Genomic DNA, 23,813 nt, shown 5'->3' on the forward strand with positions numbered 1-23,813 from the left:
GGTGAAGACCAGCAACAGCTTTCAGGGCTGCCACCTTCCGTGTGGGACAAGGAGCCGGACATGTGCCTTTTCGGAAGGAGGCCCTGCCGAGGACGAGAGCCATGAGATGTTCCTCCTCTGGGCAAGCCCGGGTCCCAGATCCTGTTGTGCCTGTGAATAGGCTGCAGGGGGACGGTGAAGACCAGCAACATCTTTCAGGGCTGCCACATTCCGTGTGGGACAAGGAGCTGGACGTGTGCCTTTTCGGGAAGAGGCTCTGCCGAGGACAAGAGCCATGATATGTTCCTCCTCTGGGCGTGCCCGGGTCCTGAATCCTGTTGTGCCTTTGAATAGGCTGCAGGGGGACGGTGAAGACCAGCAACATCTTTCCGGCCTGCCACCTTCCGTGTGGGACAAGGAGCCGAACGTGTGCCTTTCCGGAATCAGGCTCTGCTGAGGACGAGAGCCATGAGATGTTCCTCCTCTGGGCAAGCCCGGGTCCCAGATTCTGTTGTGCCTGTGAATAGGCTGCAGGGGGACGGTGAAGACCAGCAACAGTTTTCTGGCCTGCCAACTTCCGTGTGGGACAAGGAGCCGGACGTGTGCCTTTTCGGGAAGAGGCTCTGCCGAGGACGAGAGCCATGAGATGTTCCTCCTCTGGGCAAGCCCGGGTCCTGAATCCTGTTGTACCTGTGAATAGGCTGCAGGGGGACGGTGAAGACCAGCAACAGCTTTCAGGGCTGCCACCTTCCGTGTGGGACAAGGAGCCGGACGTGTGCCTTTTCGGAAATAGGCTCTGCCGAGGACGAGAGCCATGAGATGTTCCTCCTCTGGGCAAGCCCGGGTCCCAGATCCTGTCGTACCTGTGAATAGGCTGCAGGGGGACGGTGAAGACCAGCAACAGCTTTCAGGGCTGCCAACTTCCTTGTGGGACAAGGAGCCGGACGTGTGCGTTTTAGGAATCGGGCTCTGCCGAGGAAGAGAGCCATGAGATGTTCCTCCTCTGGCCATGCCCGGGTCCTGAATCCTGTTGTGCCTGTGAATAGGCTGCAGGGGGACGGTGAAGACCAGCAACAGCTTTAAGTGCTGCCACCTTCCGTGTGGGACAAGGAGCCGGACGTGTGCCTTCTCGGAAACAGGCTCTGCCGAGGACGAGAGCCATGAGATGTTCCTCCTCTGGGCAAGCCCGGGTCCCAGATCCTGTTGTGCCTGTGAATAGGCTGCAGGGGGACGGTGAAGACCAGCAACATCTTTCAGGGCTGCCACCTTCCGTGTGGGACAAGGAGCCGGACGTGTGCCTTTACGGAATCAGGCTCTGCCGAGGACGAGAGCCATGAGATGTTCCACCTCTGGGCAAGCCCGGGTCCCAGATCCTGTTGTGCCTGTGAATAGGCTGCAGGGGGACGGTGAAGACCAGCAACAGCTTTCAGGGCTGCCACCTTCCGTGTGGGACAAGGAGACGAAAGTGTGCCTTTCCGGAATCAGGCTCCGCCGAGGACGAGAGCCATGAGATGTTCCTCCTCTGGGCAAGCCCGCGTCATGAATCCTGTTGTACCTGTGAATAGGCTGCAGGGGGACGTTGAAGACCAGCAACAGCTTTCAGGGCTGCCACCTTCCATGTGGGACAAGGAGCCGGACGTGTGCCTTTCCGGAATCAGAATCTGCCGAGGATGAGAGCAATGAGATGTTCCTCCTCTGGGCAAGCCCGGGTTCCAGATCCTGTTGTGCCTGTGAATAGGCTGCAGGGGGACGGTGAAGAGCAGCAACATCCTTCAGGGGTGCCACCTTCCGTGTGGGACAAGGAGCCGGACGTGTGACTTTTCAGAAATAGGCTCTGCCGAGGACGAGAGTCATGATATGTTCCTCCTCTGGGCAAGCCCGGGTCCTGAATCCTGTTGTACCTGTGAATAGGCTGCAGGGGGACGGTGAAGACCAGCAACAGCTTTCAGGGCTGCCACCTTCCGTGTGGGACAAGGAGCCGGACGTGTGCCTTTTCGGAAGGAGGCCCTGCCGAGGACGAGAGCCATGAGATGTTCCTCCTCTGGGCAAGCCCGGGTCCCAGATCCTGTTGTGCCTGTGAATAGGCTGCAGGGGGACGGTGAAGACCAGCAACAGCTTTCAGGGCTGCCACCTTCCGTGTGGGACAAGAAGCCGGACGTGTGCCTTTTCGGGAAGAGGCTCTGCCGAGGACAAGAGCCATGATATGTTCCTCCTCTGGGCGTGCCCGGGTCCTGAATCCTGTTGTGCCTTTGAATAGGCTGCAGGGGGACGGTAAAGACCAGCAACATCTTTCCGGCCTGCCACCTTCCGTGTGGGACAAGGAGCCGAACGTGTGCCTTTTCGGAAACAGGCTCTGCCGAGGACGAGAGCCATGAGATGTTCCTCCTCTGGGCAAGCCCGGGTCCCAGATCCTGTTGTGCCTGTGAATAGGCTGCAGGGGGACGGTGAAGACCAGCAACAGCTTTCTGGCCTGCCACCTTCCGTGTGGGACAAGGAGCCGGACGTGTGCCTTTTTTGGAAGAGGCTCTGCCGAGGAAGAGAGCCATGAGATGTTCCTCCTCTGGGCAAGCCCGGGTCCTGAATCCTGTTGTACCTGTGAATAGGCTGCAGGGGGACGGTGAAGACCAGCAACAGCTTTCAGGGCTGCCACCTTCCGTGTGGGACAAGGAGCCGGACGTGTGCCTTTTCGGAAATAGGCTCTGCCGAGGACGAGAGCCATGAGATGTTCCTCCTCTGGGCAAGCCCGGGTCCCAGATCCTGTCGTACCTGTGAATAGGCTGCAGGGGGACGGTGAAGACCAGCAACAGCTTTCAGGGCTGCCAACTTCCTTGTGGGACAAGGAGCCGGACGTGTGCGTTTTCGGAATCGGGCTCTGCCGAGGACGAGAGCCATGAGATGTTCCTCCTCTGGGCAAGCCCGGGTCCCAGATCCTGTTGTGCCTGTGAATAGGCTGCAGGGGGACGGTGAAGAGCAGCAACAGCTTTCAGGGCTGCCACCTTCCGTGTGGGACAAGGAGACGAAAGTGTGCCTTTCCGGAATCAGGCTCCGCCGAGGACGAGAGCCATGAGATGTTCCTCCTCTGGGCAAGCCCGCGTCGTGAATCCTGTTGTACCTGTGAATAGGCTGCAGGGGGACGTTGAAGACCAGCAACAGCTTTCAGGGCTGCCACCTTCCGTGTGGGACAAGGAGCCGGACGTGTGCCTTTCCGGAATCAGACTCTGCCGAGGACGAGAGCAATGAGATGTTCCTCCTCTGGGCAAGCCCGGGTCCCAGATCCTGTTGTGCCTGTGAATAGGCTGCAGGGGGACGGTGAAGAGCAGCAACATCCTTCAGGGGTGCCACCTTCCGTGTGGGAAAAGGAGCCGGACGTGTGACTTTTCAGAAATAGGCTCTGCCGAGGACGAGAGCCATGATATGTTCCTCCTCTGGGCAAGCCCGGGTCCTGAATCCTGTTGTACCTGTGAATAGGCTGCAGGGGGACGGTGAAGACCAGCAACAGCTGTCAGGGCTGCCACCTTCCGTGTGGGACAAGGAGCCGGACGTGTGCCTTTTCGGAAAGAGGCCCTGCCGAGGACGAGAGCCATGAGATGTTCCTCCTCTGGGCAAGCCCGGGTCCCAGATCCTGTTGTGCCTGTGAATAGGCTGCAGGGGGACGGTGAAGACCAGCAACATCCTTCAGGGGTGCCACCTTCCGTGTGGGACAAGGAGCTGGACGTGTGACTTTTCAGAAATAGGCTCTGCCGAGGACGAGAGCCATGAGATGTTCCTCCTCTGGGCAAGCCCGGGTCCTGAATTCTGTCGTACCTGTGAATAGGCTGCAGGGGGACGGTGAAGACCAGCAACAGCTTTCAGGGCTGCCACCTTCCTTGTGGGACAAGGAGCCGGACGTGTGCCTTTTAGGAATCGGGCTCTGCCGAGGAAGAGAGCCATGAGATGTTCCTCCTCTGGGCATGCCCGGGTCCTGAATCCTGTTGTGCCTGTGAATAGGCTGCAGGGGGACGGTGAAGACCAGCAACATCTTTCCGGCCTGCCACCTTCCGTGTGGGACAAGGAGCCGGACGTGTGCCTTTTCGGAAATAGGCTCTGCCGAGGACGAGAGCCATGAGATGTTCCTCCTCTGGGCAAGCCCGGGTCCCAGATCCTGTTGTGCCTGTGAATAGGCTGCAGGGGGACGGTGAAGACCAGCAACAGCTTTCAGGGCTGCCACCTTCCGTGTGGGACAAGGAGCCGGACGTGTGCCTTTTCGGAAATAGGCTCTGCCGAGGACGAGAGCCATGAGATGTTCCTCCTCTGGGCAAGCCCGGGTCCCAGATCCTGTTGTGCCTGTGAATAGGCTGCAGGGGGACGGTGAAGACCAGCAACATCTTTCAGGGCTGCCACCTTCCGTGTGGGACAAGGAGCCGGACGTGTGCCTTTTCGGAAAGAGGCTCTGCCGAGGACGAGAGCCATGAGATGTTCCTCCTCTGGGCCAGCCCGCGTCGTGAATCCTGTTGTACCTGTGAATAGGCTGCAGGGGGACGGTGAAGACCAGCAACATCTTTCCGGCCTGCCACCTTCCGTGTGGGACAAGGAGCCGGACGTGTGACTTTTCAGAAATAGGCTCTGCCGAGGACGAGAGCCATGAGATGTTCCTCCTCTGGCAAGCCCGGGTCCCAGATCCTGTTGTGTCTGTGAATAGGCTGCAGGGGGACGGTGAAGACCAGCAACAGCTTTCAGGGCTGCCACCTTCCGTGTGGGACAAGGAGCCGGACGTGTGCCTTTTCGGAAATAGGCTCTGCCGAGGACGAGAGCCATGAGATGTTCCTCCTCTGGGCAAGCCCGGGTCCTGAATCCTGTTGTACCTGTGAATAGGCTGCAGGGGGACGGTGAAGACCAGCAACAGCTTTCAGGGCTGCCACCTTCCGTGTGGGACAAGGAGCCGGACGTGTGCCTTTCCGGAAACAGGCCCTGCCGAGGACGAGAGCCATGAGATGTTCCTCCTCTGGGCAAGCCCGGGCCCCAGATTCTGTTGTTCCTGTGAATAGGCTGCAGGGGGATGGTGAAGACCAGCAACAGCTTTCAGGGCTGCCACCTTCCGTGTGGGTCAAGGAGCCGGACGTGTGCCTTTTCGGAATCAGGCTCTGCCGAGGACGAGAGCCGTGAGATGTTCCACCTCTGGGCAAGCCCGGGTCCCAGATCCTGTTGTGCCTGTGAATAGGCTGCAGGGGGACGGTGAAGACCAGCAACAGCTTTAAGGGCTGCCACCTTCCTTGTGGGACAAGGAGCCGGACGTGTGCGTTTTCGGAATCGGGCTCTGCCGAGGACGAGAGCCATGAGATGTTCCTCCTCTGGGCATGCCCGGGTCCTGAATCCTGTTGTGCCTGTGCATAGGCTGCAGGGGGACGGTGAAGACCAGCAACATCTTTCCGGCCTGCCACCTTCCGTGTGGGACAAGGAGCCGGACGTGTGAATTTTCAGAAATAGGATCTGCCGAGGACGAGAGCCATGATATGTTCCTCCTCTGGGCAAGCCCGGGTCCTGAATCCTGTTGTGCCTGTGAATAGGCTGCAGGGGGACGGTGAAGACCAGCAACAGCTTTCAGGGCTGCCACCTTCCGTGTGGGACAAGGAGCCGGACGTGTGCCTTTTCGGAATCGGGCTCTGCCAAGGACGAAGCCATGAGATGTTCCTCCTCTGGGCAAGCCCGGGTCCCAGATCCTGTTGTGCCTGTGAATAGGCTGCAGGGGGACGGTGAAGACCAGCAACAGCTTTCAGGGCTGCCACCTTCCGTGTGGGACAAGGAGCCGGACGTGTGCCTTTTCGGAAAGAGGCTCTGCCGAGGACGAGAGCCATGAGATGTTCCTCCTCTGGGCAAGCCCGGGTCCCAGATCCTGTTGTGCCTGTGAATAGGCTGCAGGGGGACGGTGAAGACCAGCAACAGCTTTCAGGGCTGCCACCTTCCGTGTGGGACAAGGAGCCGGACGTGTGCCTTTTCGGAATCAGGCTCTGCCGAGGACGAGAGCCATGAGATGTTCCTCCTCTGGGCAAGCCCGGGTCCTGAATCCTGTTGTACCTGTGAATAGGCTGCAGGGGGACGGTGAAGACCAGCAACAACTGTCAGGGCTACCACCTTCCGTGTGGGACAATGAGCCGGACGTGTGCCTTTTCGGAAAGAGGCCCTGCCGAGGACGAGAGCCATGAGATGTTCCTCCTCTGGGCAAGCCCGCATTGAGAATCCTGTTGTGCCTGTGAATAGGCTGCAGGGGGACGGTGAAGAGCAGCAACAGCTTTCAGGGCTGCCACCTTCCGTGTGGGACAAGGAGCCGGACGTGTGCCTTTTCGGGAAGAGGCTCTGCCGAGGACGAGAGCCATGAGATGTTCCTCCTCTGGGCAAGCCCGCATTGAGAATCCTGTTGTACCTGTGAATAGGCTGCAGGGGGACGGTGAAGACCAGCAACAGCTTTCAGGGCTGCCACCTTCCGTGTGGGACAAGGAGCCGGACGTGTGCCTTTCCAGAATAAGACTCTGCCGAGGACGAGAGCCATGAGATGTTCCACCTCTGGGCAAGCCCGGGTCCCAGATCCTGTTGTGCCTGTGAATAGGCTGCAGGGGGACGGTGAAGACCAGCAACATCTTTCCGGCCTGCCACCTTCCGTGTGGGACAAGGAGCTGGACGTGTGAATTTTCAGAAATAGGCTCTGCCGAGGACGAGAGCTATGAGATGTTCCTCCTCTGGGCAAGCCCGGGTCCTGAATCCTGTTGTGCCTGTGAATAGGCTGCAGGGGGACGGTGAAGACCAGCAACAGCTTTCAGGGCTGCCACCTTCCGTGTGGGACAAGGAGCCGGACGTGTGCCTTTTCGGAATCGGGCTCTGCCAAGGACGAAGCCATGAGATGTTCCTCCTCTGGGCAAGCCCGGGTCCCAGATCCTGTTGTGCCTGTGAATAGGCTGCAGGGGGACGGTGAAGACCAGCAACAGCTTTCAGGGCTGCCACCTTCCGTGTGGGACAAGGAGCCGGACGTGTGCCTTTTCGGAAATAGGCTCTGCCGAGGACGAGAGCCATGAGATGTTCCTCCTCTGGGTAAGCCCGGGTCCCAGATCCTGTTGTGCCTGTGAATAGGCTGCAGGGGGACGGTGAAGACCAGCAACAGCTTTCAGGGCTGCCACCTTCCGTGTGGGACAAGGAGCCGGACGTGTGCCTTTTCGGAATCAGGCTCTGCCGAGGACGAGAGCCATGAGATGTTCCTCCTCTGGGCAAGCCCGGGTCCTGAATCCTGTTGTACCTGTGAATAGGCTGCAGGGGGACGGTGAAGACCAGCAACAACTGTCAGGGCTACCACCTTCCGTGTGGGACAATGAGCCGGACGTGTGCCTTTTCGGAAAGAGGCCCTGCCGAGGACGAGAGCCATGAGATGTTCCTCCTCTGGGCAAGCCCGCATTGAGAATCCTGTTGTGCCTGTGAATAGGCTGCAGGGGGACGGTGAAGAGCAGCAACAGCTTTCAGGGCTGCCACCTTCCGTGTGGGACAAGGAGCCGGACGTGTGCCTTTTCGGGAAGAGGCTCTGCCGAGGACGAGAGCCATGAGATGTTCCTCCTCTGGGCAAGCCCGGGTCCTGAATCCTGTTGTACCTATGAATAGGCTGCAGGGGGACGGTGAAGACCAGCAACAGCTTTCAGGGCTGCCACCTTCCGTGTGGGACAAGGAGCCGGACGTGTGCCTTTCCAGAATAAGACTCTGCAGAGGACGAGAGCCATGAGATGTTCCACCTCTGGGCAAGCCCGGGTCCCAGATCCTGTTGTGCCTGTGAATAGGCTGCAGGGGGACGGTGAAGACCAGCAACATCTTTCAGGGCTGCCACCTTCCGTGTGGGACAAGGAGCCGGACGTGTGCCTTTTCGGAATCAGGCTCTGCCGAGGACGAGAGCCATGAGATGTTCCTCCTCTGGGCAAGCCCGGGTCCTGAATCCTGTTGTACCTGTGAATAGGCTGCAGGGGGACGGTGAAGACCAGCAACAACTGTCAGGGCTACCACCTTCCGTGTGGGACAATGAGCCGGACGTGTGCCTTTTCGGAAAGAGGCCCTGCCGAGGACGAGAGCCATGAGATGTTCCTCCTCTGGGCAAGCCCGCATCGTGAATCCTGTTGTGCCTGTGAATAGGCTGCAGGGGGACGGTGAAGAGCAGCAACAGCTTTCAGGGCTGCCACCTTCCGTGTGGGACAAGGAGACGAAATTGTGCCTTTTCGGGAAGAGGCTCTGCCGAGGACGAGAGCCATGAGATGTTCCTCCTCTGGGCAAGCCCGGGTCCTGAATCCTGTTGTACCTGTGAATAGGCTGCAGGGGGACGGTGAAGACCAGCAACAGCTTTCAGGGCTGCCACCTTCCGTGTGGGACAAGGAGCCGGACGTGTGCCTTTCCAGAATAAGACTATGCAGAGGACGAGAGCCATGAGATGTTCCTCCTCTGGGCAAGCCCGGGCCCCAGATTCTGTTGTGCCTGTGAATAGGCTGCAGGGGGACGGTGAAGACCAGCAACAGCTTTCAGGGCTGCCACCTTCCGTGTGGGACAAGGAGCCAGACGTGTGCCTTTTCGGAAAGAGGCCCTGCCGAGGACGAGAGCCATGAGATGTTCCTCCTCTGGGCAAGCCCGGGTCCCAGATCCTGTTGTGCCTGTGAATAGGCTGCAGGGGGACGGTGAAGACCAGCAACATCTTTCAGGGCTGCCACCTTCCGTGTGGGACAAGGAGCCGGACGTGTGCCTTTTCAGAAAGAGGCTCTGCCGAGGACGAGAGCCATGAGATGTTCCTCCTCTGGGCAAGCCCGGGTCCTGAATCCTGTTGTACCTGTGAATAGGCTGCAGGGGGACGGTGAAGACCAGCAACAGCTTTCAGGGCTGCCACCTTCCGTGTGGGACAAGGAGCCGGACGTGTGCCTTTCCGGAATCAGACTCTGCCGAGGACGAGAGCAATGAGATGTTCCTCCTCTGGGCAAGCCCGGGTCCCAGATCCTGTTGTGCCTGTGAATAGGCTGCAGGGGGACGGTGAAGAGCAGCAACATCCTTCAGGGATGCCACCGTCCGTGTGGGACAAGGAGCCGGACGTGTGACTTTTCAGAAATAGGCTCTGCCGACGACGAGAGCCATGATATGTTCCTCCTCTGGGCAAGCCCGCGTCATGAATCCTGTTGTACGTGTGAATAGGCTGCAGGGGGACGGTGAAGACCAGCAACAGCTTTCAGGGCTGCCACCTTCCGTGTGGGACAAGGAGCCGGACATGTGCCTTTTCGGAAGGAGGCCCTGCCGAGGACGAGAGCCATGAGATGTTCCTCCTCTGGGCAAGCCCGGGTCCCAGATCCTGTTGTGCCTGTGAATAGGCTGCAGGGGGACGGTGAAGACCAGCAACATCTTTCAGGGCTGCCACATTCCGTGTGGGACAAGGAGCTGGACGTGTGCCTTTTCGGGAAGAGGCTCTGCCGAGGACAAGAGCCATGATATGTTCCTCCTCTGGGCGTGCCCGGGTCCTGAATCCTGTTGTGCCTTTGAATAGGCTGCAGGGGGACGGTGAAGACCAGCAACATCTTTCCGGCCTGCCACCTTCCGTGTGGGACAAGGAGCCGAACGTGTGCCTTTCCGGAATCAGGCTCTGCTGAGGACGAGAGCCATGAGATGTTCCTCCTCTGGGCAAGCCCGGGTCCCAGATTCTGTTGTGCCTGTGAATAGGCTGCAGGGGGACGGTGAAGACCAGCAACAGTTTTCTGGCCTGCCACCTTCCGTGTGGGACAAGGAGCCGGACGTGTGCCTTTTCGGAAATAGGCTCTGCCGAGGACGAGAGCCATGAGATGTTCCTCCTCTGGGCAAGCCCGGGTCCCAGATCCTGTCGTACCTGTGAATAGGCTGCAGGGGGACGGTGAAGACCAGCAACAGCTTTCAGGGCTGCCAACTTCCTTGTGGGACAAGGAGCCGGACGTGTGCGTTTTAGGAATCGGGCTCTGCCGAGGAAGAGAGCCATGAGATGTTCCTCCTCTGGCCATGCCCGGGTCCTGAATCCTGTTGTGCCTGTGAATAGGCTGCAGGGGGACGGTGAAGACCAGCAACAGTTTTCTGGCCTGCCACCTTCCGTGTGGGACAAGGAGCCGGACGTGTGCCTTCTCGGAAACAGGCTCTGCCGAGGACGAGAGCCATGAGATGTTCCTCCTCTGGGCAAGCCCGGGTCCCAGATCCTGTTGTGCCTGTGAATAGGCTGCAGGGGGACGGTGAAGACCAGCAACATCTTTCAGGGCTGCCACCTTCCGTGTGGGACAAGGAGCCGGACGTGTGCCTTTTCGGGAAGAGGCTCTGCCGAGGACAAGAGCCATGATATGTTCCTCCTCTGGGCGTGCCCGGGTCCTGAATCCTGTTGTGCCTTTGAATAGGCTGCAGGGGGACGGTGAAGACCAGCAACATCTTTCCGGCCTGCCACCTTCCGTGTGGGATAAGGAGCCGAACGTGTGCCTTTCCGGAATCAGGCTCTGCCGAGGACAAGAGCCATGAGATGTTCCTCCTCTGGGCAAGCCCGGGTCCCAGATCCTGTTGTGCCTGTGAATAGGCTGCAGGGGGACGGTGAAGACCATCAACAGCTTTCAGGGCTGCCACCTTCCGTGTGGGACAAGGATCCGGACGTGTGCCTTTTCCAAAAGAGGCCCTGCCGAGGACGAGAGCCATGAGATGTTCCTCCTCTGGGCAAGCCCGGGTCCCAGATCCTGTTGTACCTGTGAATAGGCTGCAGGGGGACGTTGAAGACCAGCAACAGCTTTCAGGGCTGCCACCTTCCGTGTGGGACAAGGAGCCGGACGTGTGCCTTTTCTGAAATAGGCTCTGCCGAGGACGAGAGCCATGAGATGTTCCTCCTCTGGGCAAGCCCGGGTCCCAGATCCTGTTGTGCCTGTGAATAGGCTGCAGGGGGACGGTGAAGACCAGCAACAGCTTTCAGGGCTGCCACCTTCCGTGTGGGACAAGGAGCCGGACGTGTGCCTTTTCGGAAATAGGCTCTGCCGAGGACGAGAGCCATGAGATGTTCCTCCTCTGGGCAAGCCCGGGTCCCAGATCCTGTTGTGCCTGTGAATAGGCTGCAGGGGGACGGTGAAGACCAGCAACATCTTTCAGGGCTGCCACCTTCCGTGTGGGACAAGGAGCCGGACGTGTGCCTTTTCGGAAAGAGGCTCTGCCGAGGACGAGAGCCATGAGATGTTCCTCCTCTGGGCCAGCCCGCGTCGTGAATCCTGTTGTACCTGTGAATAGGCTGCAGGGGGACGGTGAAGACCAGCAACATCTTTCCGGCCTGCCACCTTCCGTGTGGGACAAGGAGCCGGACGTGTGACTTTTCAGAAATAGGCTCTGCCGAGGACGAGAGCCATGAGATGTTCCTCCTCTGGGCAAGCCCGGGTCCCAGATCCTGTTGTGTCTGTGAATAGGCTGCAGGGGGACGGTGAAGACCAGCAACAGCTTTCAGGGCTGCCACCTTCCGTGTGGGACAAGGAGCCGGACGTGTGCCTTTTCGGAAATAGGCTCTGCCGAGGACGAGAGCCATGAGATGTTCCTCCTCTGGGCAAGCCCGGGTCCTGAATCCTGTTGTACCTGTGAATAGGCTGCAGGGGGACGGTGAAGACCAGCAACAGCTTTCAGGGCTGCCACCTTCCGTGTGGGACAAGGAGCCGGACGTGTGCCTTTCCGGAAACAGGCCCTGCCGAGGACGAGAGCCATGAGATGTTCCTCCTCTGGGCAAGCCCGGGCCCCAGATTCTGTTGTTCCTGTGAATAGGCTGCAGGGGGATGGTGAAGACCAGCAACAGCTTTCAGGGCTGCCACCTTCCGTGTGGGTCAAGGAGCCGGACGTGTGCCTTTACGGAATCAGGCTCTGCCGAGGACGAGAGCCGTGAGATGTTCCACCTCTGGGCAAGCCCGGGTCCCAGATCCTGTTGTGCCTGTGAATAGGCTGCAGGGGGACGGTGAAGACCAGCAACAGCTTTAAGGGCTGCCACCTTCCTTGTGGGACAAGGAGCCGGACGTGTGCGTTTTCGGAATCGGGCTCTGCCGAGGACGAGAGCCATGAGATGTTCCTCCTCTGGGCATGCCCGGGTCCTGAATCCTGTTGTGCCTGTGCATAGGCTGCAGGGGGACGGTGAAGACCAGCAACATCTTTCCGGCCTGCCACCTTCCGTGTGGGACAAGGAGCCGGACGTGTGAATTTTCAGAAATAGGATCTGCCGAGGACGAGAGCCATGATATGTTCCTCCTCTGGGCAAGCCCGGGTCCCAGATCCTGTTGTGCCTGTGAATAGGCTGCAGGGGGACGGTGAAGACCAGCAACAGCTTTCAGGGCTGCCACCTTCCGTGTGGGACAAGGAGCCGGACGTGTGCCTTTTCGGAAATAGGCTCTGCCGAGGACGAGAGCCATGAGATGTTCCTCCTCTGGGCAAGCCCGGGTCCCAGATCCTGTTGTGCCTGTGAATAGGCTGCAGGGGGACGGTGAAGACCAACAACATCTTTCAGGGCTGCCACCTTCCGTGTGGGACAAGGAGCCGGACGTGTGCCTTTTCGGAATCAGGCTCTGCCGAGGACGAGAGCCATGAGATGTTCCTCCTCTGGGCAAGCCCGCGTCGTGAATCCTGTTGTACCTGTGAATAGGCTGCAGGGGGACGGTGAAGACCAGCAACATCTTTCCGGCCTGCCACCTTCCGTGTGGGACAAGGAGCCGGACGTGTGCCTTTTCGAAAAGAGGCCCTGCCGAGGACGAGAGCCATGAGATGTTCCTCCTCTGGGCAAGCCCGGGTCCCAGATCCTGTTGTGCCTGTGAATAGGCTGCAGGGGGACGGTGAAGACCAGCAACATCCTTCAGGGATGCCAACTTCCGTGTGGGACAATGAGCCGGACGTGTGCCTTTTCGGAAAGAGGCCCTGCCGAGGACGAGAGCCATGAGATGTTCCTCCTCTGGGAAAGCCCGGGTCCCAGATCCTGTTGTGCCTGTGAATAGGCTGCAGGGGGACGGTGAAGACCAGCAACATCTTTCCGGCCTGCCACCTTCCGTGTGGGACAAGGAGCCGGACATGTGAATTTTCAGAAATAGGCTCTGCCGAGGAAGAGATCCATGAGATGTTCCTCCTCTGGGCAAGCCCGGGTCCTGAATCCTGTTGTACCTGTGAATAGGCTGCAGGGGGACGGTGAAGACCAGCAACATCTTTCCGGCCTGCCACCTTCCGTGTGGGACAAGGAGCCGAACGTGTGCCTTTCCAGAATCAGGCTCTGCTGAGGACGAGAGCCATGAGATGTTCCTCCTCTGGGCAAGCCCGGGTCCCAGATTCTGTTGTGCCTGTGAATAGGCTGCAGGGGGACGGTGAAGACCAGCAACAGTTTTCTGGCCTGCCACCTTCCGTGTGGGACAAGGAGCCGGACGTGTGCCTTTTTGGGAAGAGGCTCTGCCGAGGAAGAGAGCCATGAGATGTTCCTCCTCTGGGCAAGCCCGGGTCCTGAATCCTGTTGTACCTGTGAATAGGCTGCAGGGGGACGGTGAAGACCAGCAACAGCTTTCAGGGCTGCCACCTTCCGTGTGGGACAAGGAGCCGGACGTGTGCCTTTTCGGAAATAGGCTCTGCCGAGGACGAGAGCCATGAGATGTTCCTCCTCTGGGCAAGCCCGGGTCCCAGATCCTGTCGTACCTGTGAATAGGCTGCAGGGGGACGGTGAAGACCAGCAACAGCTTTCAGGGCTGCCAACTTCCTTGTGGGACAAGGAGCCGGACGTGTGCGTTTTAGGAATCGGGCTCTGCCGAGGAAGAGAGCCATGAGATGTTCCTCCTCTGGCCATGCCCGGGTCCTGAATCCTGTTGTGCCTGTGAATAGGCTGCAGGGGGACGGTGAAGACCAGCAACAGCTTTAAGTGCTGCCACCTTCCGTGTGGGACAAGGAGCCGGACGTGTGCCTTCTCGGAAACAGGCTCTGCCGAGGACGAGAGCCATGAGATGTTCCTCCTCTGGGCAAGCCCGGGTCCCAGATCCTGTTGTGCCTGTGAATAGGCTGCAGGGGGACGGTGAAGACCAGCAACATCTTTCAGGGCTGCCACCTTCCGTGTGGGACAAGGAGCCGGACGTGTGCCTTTACGGAATCAGGCTCTGCCGAGGACGAGAGCCATGAGATGTTCCACCTCTGGGCAAGCCCGGGTCCCAGATCCTGTTGTGCCTGTGAATAGGCTGCAGGGGGACGGTGAAGACCAGCAACAGCTTTCAGGGCTGCCACCTTCCGTGTGGGACAAGGAGACGAAAGTGTGCCTTTCCGGAATCAGGCTCCGCCGAGGACGAGAGCCATGAGATGTTCCTCCTCTGGGCAAGCCCGCGTCATGAATCCTGTTGTTCCTGTGAATAGGCTGCAGGGGGACGTTGAAGACCAGCAACAGCTTTCAGGGCTGCCACCTTCCATGTGGGACAAGGAGCCGGACGTGTGCCTTTCCGGAATCAGAATCTGCCGAGGATGAGAGCAATGAGATGTTCCTCCTCTGGGCAAGCCCGGGTCCCAGATCCTGTTGTGCCTGTGAATAGGCTGCAGGGGGACGGTGAAGAGCAGCAACATCCTTCAGGGGTGCCACCTTCCGTGTGGGACAAGGAGCCGGACGTGTGACTTTTCAGAAATAGGCTCTGCCGAGGACGAGAGCCATGATATGTTCCTCCTCTGGGCAAGCCCGGGTCCTGAATCCTGTTGTACCTGTGAATAGGCTGCAGGGGGACGGTGAAGACCAGCAACAGCTTTCAGGGCTGCCACCTTCCGTGTGGGACAAGGAGCCGGACGTGTGCCTTTTCGGAAGGAGGCCCTGCCGAGGACGAGAGCCATGAGATGTTCCTCCTCTGGGCAAGCCCGGGTCCCAGATCCTGTTGTGCCTGTGAATAGGCTGCAGGGGGACGGTGAAGACCAGCAACAGCTTTCAGGGCTGCCACCTTCCGTGTGGGACAAGAAGCCGGATGTGTGCCTTTTCGGGAAGAGGCTCTGCCGAGGACAAGAGCCATGATATGTTCCTCCTCTGGGCGTGCCCGGGTCCTGAATCCTGTTGTGCCTTTGAATAGGCTGCAGGGGGACGGTAAAGACCAGCAACATCTTTCCGGCCTGCCACCTTCCGTGTGGGACAAGGAGCCGAACGTGTGCCTTTTCGGAATCAGGCTCTGCCGAGGACGAGAGCCATGAGATGTTCCTCCTCTGGGCAAGCCCGGGTCCCAGATCCTGTTGTGCCTGTGAATAGGCTGCAGGGGGACGGTGAAGACCAGCAACAGCTTTCTGGCCTGCCACCTTCCGTGTGGGACAAGGAGCCGGACGTGTGCCTTTTTGGGAAGAGGCTCTGCCGAGGAAGAGAGCCATGAGATGTTCCTCCTCTGGGCAAGCCCGGGTCCTGAATCCTGTTGTACCTGTGAATAGGCTGCAGGGGGACGGTGAAGACCAGCAACAGCTTTCAGGGCTGCCACCTTCCGTGTGGGACAAGGAGCCGGACGTGTGCCTTTTCGGAAATAGGCTCTGCCGAGGACGAGAGCCATGAGATGTTCCTCCTCTGGGCAAGCCCGGGTCCCAGATCCTGTCGTACCTGTGAATAGGCTGCAGGGGGACGGTGAAGACCAGCAACAGCTTTCAGGGCTGCCAACTTCCTTGTGGGACAAGGAGCCGGACGTGTGCGTTTTCGGAATCGGGCTCTGCCGAGGACGAGAGCCATGAGATGTTCCTCCTCTGGGCAAGCCCGGGTCCCAGATCCTGTTGTGCCTGTGAATAGGCTGCAGGGGGACGGTGAAGAGCAGCAACAGCTTTCAGGGCTGCCACCTTCCGTGTGGGACAAGGAGACGAAAGTGTGCCTTTCCGGAATCAGGCTCCGCCGAGGACGAGAGCCATGAGATGTTCCTCCTCTGGGCAAGCCCGCGTCGTGAATCCTGTTGTACCTGTGAATAGGCTGCAGGGGGACGTTGAAGACCAGCAACAGCTTTCAGGGCTGCCACCTTCCGTGTGGGACAAGGAGCCGGACGTGTGCCTTTCCGGAATCAGACTCTGCCGAGGACGAGAGCAATGAGATGTTCCTCCTCTGGGCAAGCCCGGGTCCCAGATCCTGTTGTGCCTGTGAATAGGCTGCAGGGGGACGGTGAAGAGCAGCAATATCCTTCAGGGGTGCCACCTTCCGTGTGGGAAAAGGAGCCGGACGTGTGACTTTTCAGAAATAGGCTCTGCCGAGGACGAGAGCCATGATATGTTCCTCCTCTGGGCAAGCCCGGGTCCTGAATCCTGTTGTACCTGTGAATAGGCTGCAGGGGGACGGTGAAGACCAGCAACAGCTGTCAGGGCTGCCACCTTCCGTGTGGGACAAGGAGCCGGACGTGTGCCTTTTCGGAAAGAGGCCCTGCCGAGGACGAGAGCCATGAGATGTTCCTCCTCTGGGCAAGCCCGGGTCCCAGATCCTGTTGTGCCTGTGAATAGGCTGCAGGGGGACGGTGAAGACCAGCAACATCCTTCAGGGGTGCCACCTTCCGTGTGGGACAAGGAGCTGGACGTGTGACTTTTCAGAAATAGGCTCTGCCGAGGACGAGAGCCATGAGATGTTCCTCCTCTGGGCAAGCCCGGGTCCTGAATTCTGTCGTACCTGTGAATAGGCTGCAGGGGGACGGTGAAGACCAGCAACAGCTTTCAGGGCTGCCACCTTCCGTGTGGGACAAGGAGCCGGACGTGTGCCTTTTAGGAATCGGGCTCTGCCGAGGAAGAGAGCCATGAGATGTTCCTCCTCTGGGCATGCCCGGGTCCTGAATCCTGTTGTGCCTGTGAATAGGCTGCAGGGGGACGGTGAAGACCAGCAACATCTTTCCGGCCTGCCACCTTCCGTGTGGGACAAGGAGCTGGACGTGTGAATTTTCAGAAATAGGCTCTGCCGAGGACGAGAGCCATGAGATGTTCCTCCTCTGGGCAAGCCCGGGTCCTGAATCCTGTTGTGCCTGTGAATAGGCTGCAGGGGGACGGTGAAGACCAGCAACAGCTTTCAGGGCTGCCACCTTCCGTGTGGGACAAGGAGCCGGACGTGTGCCTTTTCGGAATCGGGCTCTGCCAAGGACGAAGCCATGAGATGTTCCTCCTCTGGGCAAGCCCGGGTCCCAGATCCTGTTGTGCCTGTGAATAGGCTGCAGGGGGACGGTGAAGACCAGCAACAGCTTTCAGGGCTGCCACCTTCCGTGTGGGACAAGGAGCCGGACGTGTGCCTTTTCGGAAATAGGCTCTGCCGAGGACGAGAGCCATGAGATGTTCCTCCTCTGGGCAAGCCCGGGTCCCAGATCCTGTTGTGCCTGTGAATAGGCTGCAGGGGGACGGTGAAGACCAGCAACATCTTTCAGGGCTGCCACCTTCCGTGTGGGACAAGGAGCCGGACGTGTGCCTTTTCGGAATCAGGCTCTGCCGAGGACGAGAGCCATGAGATGTTCCTCCTCTGGGCAAGCCCGGGTCCTGAATCCTGTTGTACCTGTGAATAGGCTGCAGGGGGACGGTGAAGACCAGCAACAACTGTCAGGGCTACCACCTTCCGTGTGGGACAATGAGCCGGACGTGTGCCTTTTCGGAAAGAGGCCCTGCCGAGGACGAGAGCCATGAGATGTTCCTCCTCTGGGCAAGCCCGCATTGAGAATCCTGTTGTGCCTGTGAATAGGCTGCAGGGGGACGGTGAAGAGCAGCAACAGCTTTCAGGGCTGCCACCTTCCGTGTGGGACAAGGAGCCGGACGTGTGCCTTTTCGGGAAGAGGCTCTGCCGAGGACGAGAGCCATGAGATGTTCCTCCTCTGGGCAAGCCCGCATTGAGAATCCTGTTGTACCTGTGAATAGGCTGCAGGGGGACGGTGAAGACCAGCAACAGCTTTCAGGGCTGCCACCTTCCGTGTGGGACAAGGAGCCGGACGTGTGCCTTTCCAGAATAAGACTCTGCAGAGGACGAGAGCCATGAGATGTTCCACCTCTGGGCAAGCCCGGGTCCCAGATCCTGTTGTGCCTGTGAATAGGCTGCAGGGGGACGGTGAAGACCAGCAACATCTTTCCGGCCTGCCACCTTCCGTGTGGGACAAGGAGCTGGACGTGTGAATTTTCAGAAATAGGCTCTGCCGAGGACGAGAGCCATGAGATGTTCCTCCTCTGGGCAAGCCCGGGTCCTGAATCCTGTTGTGCCTGTGAATAGGCTGCAGGGGGACGGTGAAGACCAGCAACAGCTTTCAGTGCTGCCACCTTCCGTGTGGGACAAGGAGCCGGACGTGTGCCTTTTCGGAATCGGGCTCTGCCAAGGACGAAGCCATGAGATGTTCCTCCTCTGGGCAAGCCCGGGTCCCAGATCCTGTTGTGCCTGTGAATAGGCTGCAGGGGGACGGTGAAGACCAGCAACAGCTTTCAGGGCTGCCACCTTCCGTGTGGGACAAGGAGCCGGACGTGTGCCTTTTCGGAAATAGGCTCTGCCGAGGACGAGAGCCATGAGATGTTCCTCCTCTGGGTAAGCCCGGGTCCCAGATCCTGTTGTGCCTGTGAATAGGCTGCAGGGGGACGGTGAAGACCAGCAACAGCTTTCAGGGCTGCCACCTTCCGTGTGGGACAAGGAGCCGGACGTGTGCCTTTTCGGAATCAGGTTCTGCCGAGGACGAGAGCCATGAGATGTTCCTCCTCTGGGCAAGCCCGGGTCCTGAATCCTGTTGTACCTGTGAATAGGCTGCAGGGGGACGGTGAAGACCAGCAACAACTGTCAGGGCTACCACCTTCCGTGTGGGACAATGAGCCGGACGTGTGCCTTTTCGGAAAGAGGCTCTGCCGAGGACGAGAGCCATGAGATGTTCCTCCTCTGGGCAAGCCCGCATTGAGAATCCTGTTGTGCCTGTGAATAGGCTGCAGGGGGACGGTGAAGAGCAGCAACAGCTTTCAGGGCTGCCACCTTCCGTGTGGGACAAGGAGCCGGACGTGTGCCTTTTCGGGAAGAGGCTCTGCCGAGGACGAGAGCCATGAGATGTTCCTCCTCTGGGCAAGCCCGGGTCCTGAATCCTGTTGTACCTATGAATAGGCTGCAGGGGGACGGTGAAGACCAGCAACAGCTTTCAGGGCTGCCACCTTCCGTGTGGGACAAGGAGCCGGACGTGTGCCTTTCCAGAATAAGACTCTGCAGAGGACGAGAGCCATGAGATGTTCCACCTCTGGGCAAGCCCGGGTCCCAGATCCTGTTGTGCCTGTGAATAGGCTGCAGGGGGACGGTGAAGACCAGCAACATCTTTCAGGGCTGCCACCTTCCGTGTGGGACAAGGAGCCGGACGTGTGCCTTTTCGGAATCAGGCTCTGCCGAGGACGAGAGCCATGAGATGTTCCTCCTCTGGGCAAGCCCGGGTCCTGAATCCTGTTGTACCTGTGAATAGGCTGCAGGGGGACGGTGAAGACCAGCAACAACTGTCAGGGCTACCACCTTCCGTGTGGGACAATGAGCCGGACGTGTGCCTTTTCGGAAAGAGGCCCTGCCGAGGACGAGAGCCATGAGATGTTCCTCCTCTGGGCAAGCCCGCATCGTGAATCCTGTTGTGCCTGTGAATAGGCTGCAGGGGGACGGTGAAGAGCAGCAACAGCTTTCAGGGCTGCCACCTTCCGTGTGGGACAAGGAGACGAAATTGTGCCTTTTCGGGAAGAGGCTCTGCCGAGGACGAGAGCCATGAGATGTTCCTCCTCTGGGCAAGCCCGGGTCCTGAATCCTGTTGTACCTGTGAATAGGCTGCAGGGGGACGGTGAAGACCAGCAACAGCTTTCAGGGCTGCCACCTTCCGTGTGGGACAAGGAGCCGGACGTGTGCCTTTCCAGAATAAGACTATGCAGAGGACGAGAGCCATGAGATGTTCCTCCTCTGGGCAAGCCCGGGCCCCAGATTCTGTTGTGCCTGTGAATAGGCTGCAGGGGGACGGTGAAGACCAGCAACAGCTTTCAGGGCTGCCACCTTCCGTGTGGGACAAGGAGCCAGACGTGTGCCTTTTCGGAAAGAGGCCCTGCCGAGGACGAGAGCCATGAGATGTTCCTCCTCTGGGCAAGCCCGGGTCCCAGATCCTGTTGTGCCTGTGAATAGGCTGCAGGGGGACGGTGAAGACCAGCAACATCTTTCAGGGCTGCCACCTTCCGTGTGGGACAAGGAGCCGGACGTGTGCCTTTTCAGAAAGAGGCTCTGCCGAGGACGAGAGCCATGAGATGTTCCTCCTCTGGGCAAGCCCGGGTCCTGAATCCTGTTGTACCTGTGAATAGGCTGCAGGGGGACGGTGAAGACCAGCAACAGCTTTCAGGGCTGCCACCTTCCGTGTGGGACAAGGAGCCGGACGTGTGCCTTTCCGGAATCAGACTCTGCCGAGGACGAGAGCAATGAGATGTTCCTCCTCTGGGCAAGCCCGGGTCCCAGATCCTGTTGTGCCTGTGAATAGGCTGCAGGGGGACGGTGAAGAGCAGCAACATCCTTCAGGGATGCCACCTTCCGTGTGGGACAAGGAGCCGGACGTGTGACTTTTCAGAAATAGGCTCTGCCGACGACGAGAGCCATGATATGTTCCTCCTCTGGGCAAGCCCGCGTCATGAATCCTGTTGTACGTGTGAATAGGCTGCAGGGGGACGGTGAAGACCAGCAACAGCTTTCAGGGCTGCCACCTTCCGTGTGGGACAAGGAGCCGGACATGTGCCTTTTCGGAAGGAGGCCCTGCCGAGGACGAGAGCCATGAGATGTTCCTCCTCTGGGCAAGTCCGGGTCCCAGATCCTGTTGTGCCTGTGAATAGGCTGCAGGGGGACGGTGAAGACCAGCAACATCTTTCAGGGCTGCCACATTCCGTGTGGGACAAGGAGCTGGACGTGTGCCTTTTCGGGAAGAGGCTCTGCCGAGGACAAGAGCCATGATATGTTCCTCCTCTGGGCGTGCCCGGGTCCTGAATCCTGTTGTGCCTTTGAATAGGCTGCAGGGGGACGGTGAAGACCAGCAACATCTTTCCGGCCTGCCACCTTCCGTGTGGGACAAGGAGCCGAACGTGTGCCTTTCCGGAATCAGGCTCTGCTGAGGACGAGAGCCATGAGATGTTCCTCCTCTGGGCAAGCCCGGGTCCCAGATTCTGTTGTGCCTGTGAATAGGCTGCAGGGGGACGGTGAAGACCAGCAACAGTTTTCTGGCCTGCCACCTTCCGTGTGGGACAAGGAGCCGGACGTGTGCCTTTTCGGAAATAGGCTCTGCCGAGGACGAGAGCCATGAGATGTTCCTCCTCTGGGCAAGCCCGGGTCCCAGATCCTGTTGTACCTGTGAATAGGCTGCAGGGGGACGGTGAAGACCAGCAACAGCTTTCAGGGCTGCCAACTTCCTTGTGGGACAAGGAGCCGGACGTGTGCGTTTTAGGAATCGGGCTCTGCCGAGGAAGAGAGCCATGAGATGTTCCTCCTCTGGCCATGCCCGGGTCCTGAATCCTGTTGTGCCTGTGAATAGGCTGCAGGGGGACGGTGAAGACCAGCAACAGCTTTAAGTGCTGCCACCTTCCGTGTGGGACAAGGAGCCGGACGTGTGCCTTCTCGGAAACAGGCTCTGCCGAGGACGAGAGCCATGAGATGTTCCTCCTCTGGGCAAGCCCGGGTCCCAGATCCTGTTGTGCCTGTGAATAGGCTGCAGGGGGACGGTGAAGACCAGCAACAACTTTCAGGGCTGCCACCTTCCGTGTGGGACAAGGAGCCGGACGTGTGCCTTTTCGGGAAGAGGCTCTGCCGAGGACAAGAGCCATGATATGTTCCTCCTCTGGGCGTGCCCGGGTCCAGAATCCTGTTGTGCCTTTGAATAGGCTGCAGGGGGACGGTGAAGACCAGCAACATCTTTCCGGCCTGCCACCTTCCGTGTGGGATAAGGAGCCGAACGTGTGCCTTTCCGGAATCAGGCTCTGCCGAGGACAAGAGCCATGAGATGTTCCTCCTCTGGGCAAGCCCGGGTCCCAGATCCTGTTGTGCCTGTGAATAGGCTGCAGGGGGACGGTGAAGACCATCAACAGCTTTCAGGGCTGCCACCTTCCGTGTGGGACAAGGATCCGGACGTGTGCCTTTTCCAAAAGAGGCCCTGCCGAGGACGAGAGCCATGAGATGTTCCTCCTCTGGGCAAGCCCGGGTCCCAGATCCTGTTGTACCTGTGAATAGGCTGCAGGGGGACGGTGAAGACCAGCAACAGCTTTCAGGGCTGCCACCTTCCGTGTGGGACAAGGAGCCGGACGTGTGCCTTTTCGGAAATAGGCTCTGCCGAGGACGAGAGCCATGAGATGTTCCTCCTCTGGGCAAGCCCGGGTCCCAGATCCTGTTGTGCCTGTGAATAGGCTGCAGGGGGACGGTGAAGACCAGCAACATCTTTCAGGGCTGCCACCTTCCGTGTGGGACAAGGAGCCGGACGTGTGACTTTTCGGAAAGAGGCTCTGCCGAGGACGAGAGCCATGAGATGTTCCTCCTCTGGGCCAGCCCGCGTCGTGAATCCTGTTGTACCTGTGAATAGGCTGCAGGGGGACGGTGAAGACCAGCAACATCTTTCCGGCCTGCCACCTTCCGTGTGGGACAAGGAGCCGGACTTGTGACTTTTCAGAAATAGGCTCTGCCGAGGACGAGAGCCATGAGATGTTCCTCCTCTGGGCAAGCCCGGGTCCCAGATCCTGTTGTGTCTGTGAATAGGCTGCAGGGGGACGGTGAAGACCAGCAACAGCTTTCAGGGCTGCCACCTTCCGTGTGGGACAAGGAGCCGGACGTGTGCCTTTTCGGAAATAGGCTCTGCCGAGGACGAGAGCCATGAGATGTTCCTCCTCTGGGCAAGCCCGGGTCCTGAATCCTGTTGTACCTGTGAATAGGCTGCAGGGGGACGGTGAAGACCAGCAACAGCTTTCAGGGCTGCCACCTTCCGTGTGGGACAAGGAGCCGGACGTGTGCCTTTCCGGAAACAGGCCCTGCCGAGGACGAGAGCCATGAGATGTTCCTCCTCTGGGCAAGCCCGGGCCCCAGATTCTGTTGTTCCTGTGAATAGGCTGCAGGGGGATGGTGAAGACCAGCAACAGCTTTCAGGGCTGCCACCTTCCGTGTGGGTCAAGGAGCCGGACGTGTGCCTTTACGGAATCAGGCTCTGCCGAGGACGAGAGCCGTGAGATGTTCCACCTCTGGGCAAGCCCGGGTCCCAGATCCTGTTGTGCCTGTGAATAGGCTGCAGGGGGACGGTGAAGACCAGCAACAGCTTTAAGGGCTGCCACCTTCCTTGTGGGACAAGGAGCCGGACGTGTGCGTTTTCGGAATCGGGCTCTGCCGAGGACGAGAGCCATGAGATGTTCCTCCTCTGGGCATGCCCGGGTCCTGAATCCTGTTGTGCCTGTGCATAGGCTGCAGGGGGACGGTGAAGACCAGCAATATCTTTCCGGCCTGCCACCTTCCGTGTGGGACAAGGAGCCGGACGTGTGAATTTTCAGAAATAGGATCTGCCGAGGACGAGAGCCATGATATGTTCCTCCTCTGGGCAAGCCCGGGTCCCAGATCCTGTTGTGCCTGTGAATAGGCTGCAGGGGGACGGTGAAGACCAGCAACAGCTTTCAGGGCTGCCACCTTCCGTGTGGGACAAGGAGCCGGACGTGTGCCTTTTCGGAAATAGGCTCTGCCGAGGACGAGAGCCATGAGATGTTCCTCCTCTGGGCAAGCCCGGGTCCCAGATCCTGTTGTGCCTGTGAATAGGCTGCAGGGGGACGGTGAAGACCAACAACATCTTTCAGGGCTGCCACCTTCCGTGTGGGACAAGGAGCCGGACGTGTGCCTTTTCGGAATCAGGCTCTGCCGAGGACGAGAGCCATGAGATGTTCCTCCT

This window comes from Accipiter gentilis, unplaced genomic scaffold (genome assembly GCF_929443795.1).
Source record: "Accipiter gentilis unplaced genomic scaffold, bAccGen1.1, whole genome shotgun sequence".
NCBI lineage: Eukaryota > Metazoa > Chordata > Aves > Accipitriformes > Accipitridae > Astur > Astur gentilis.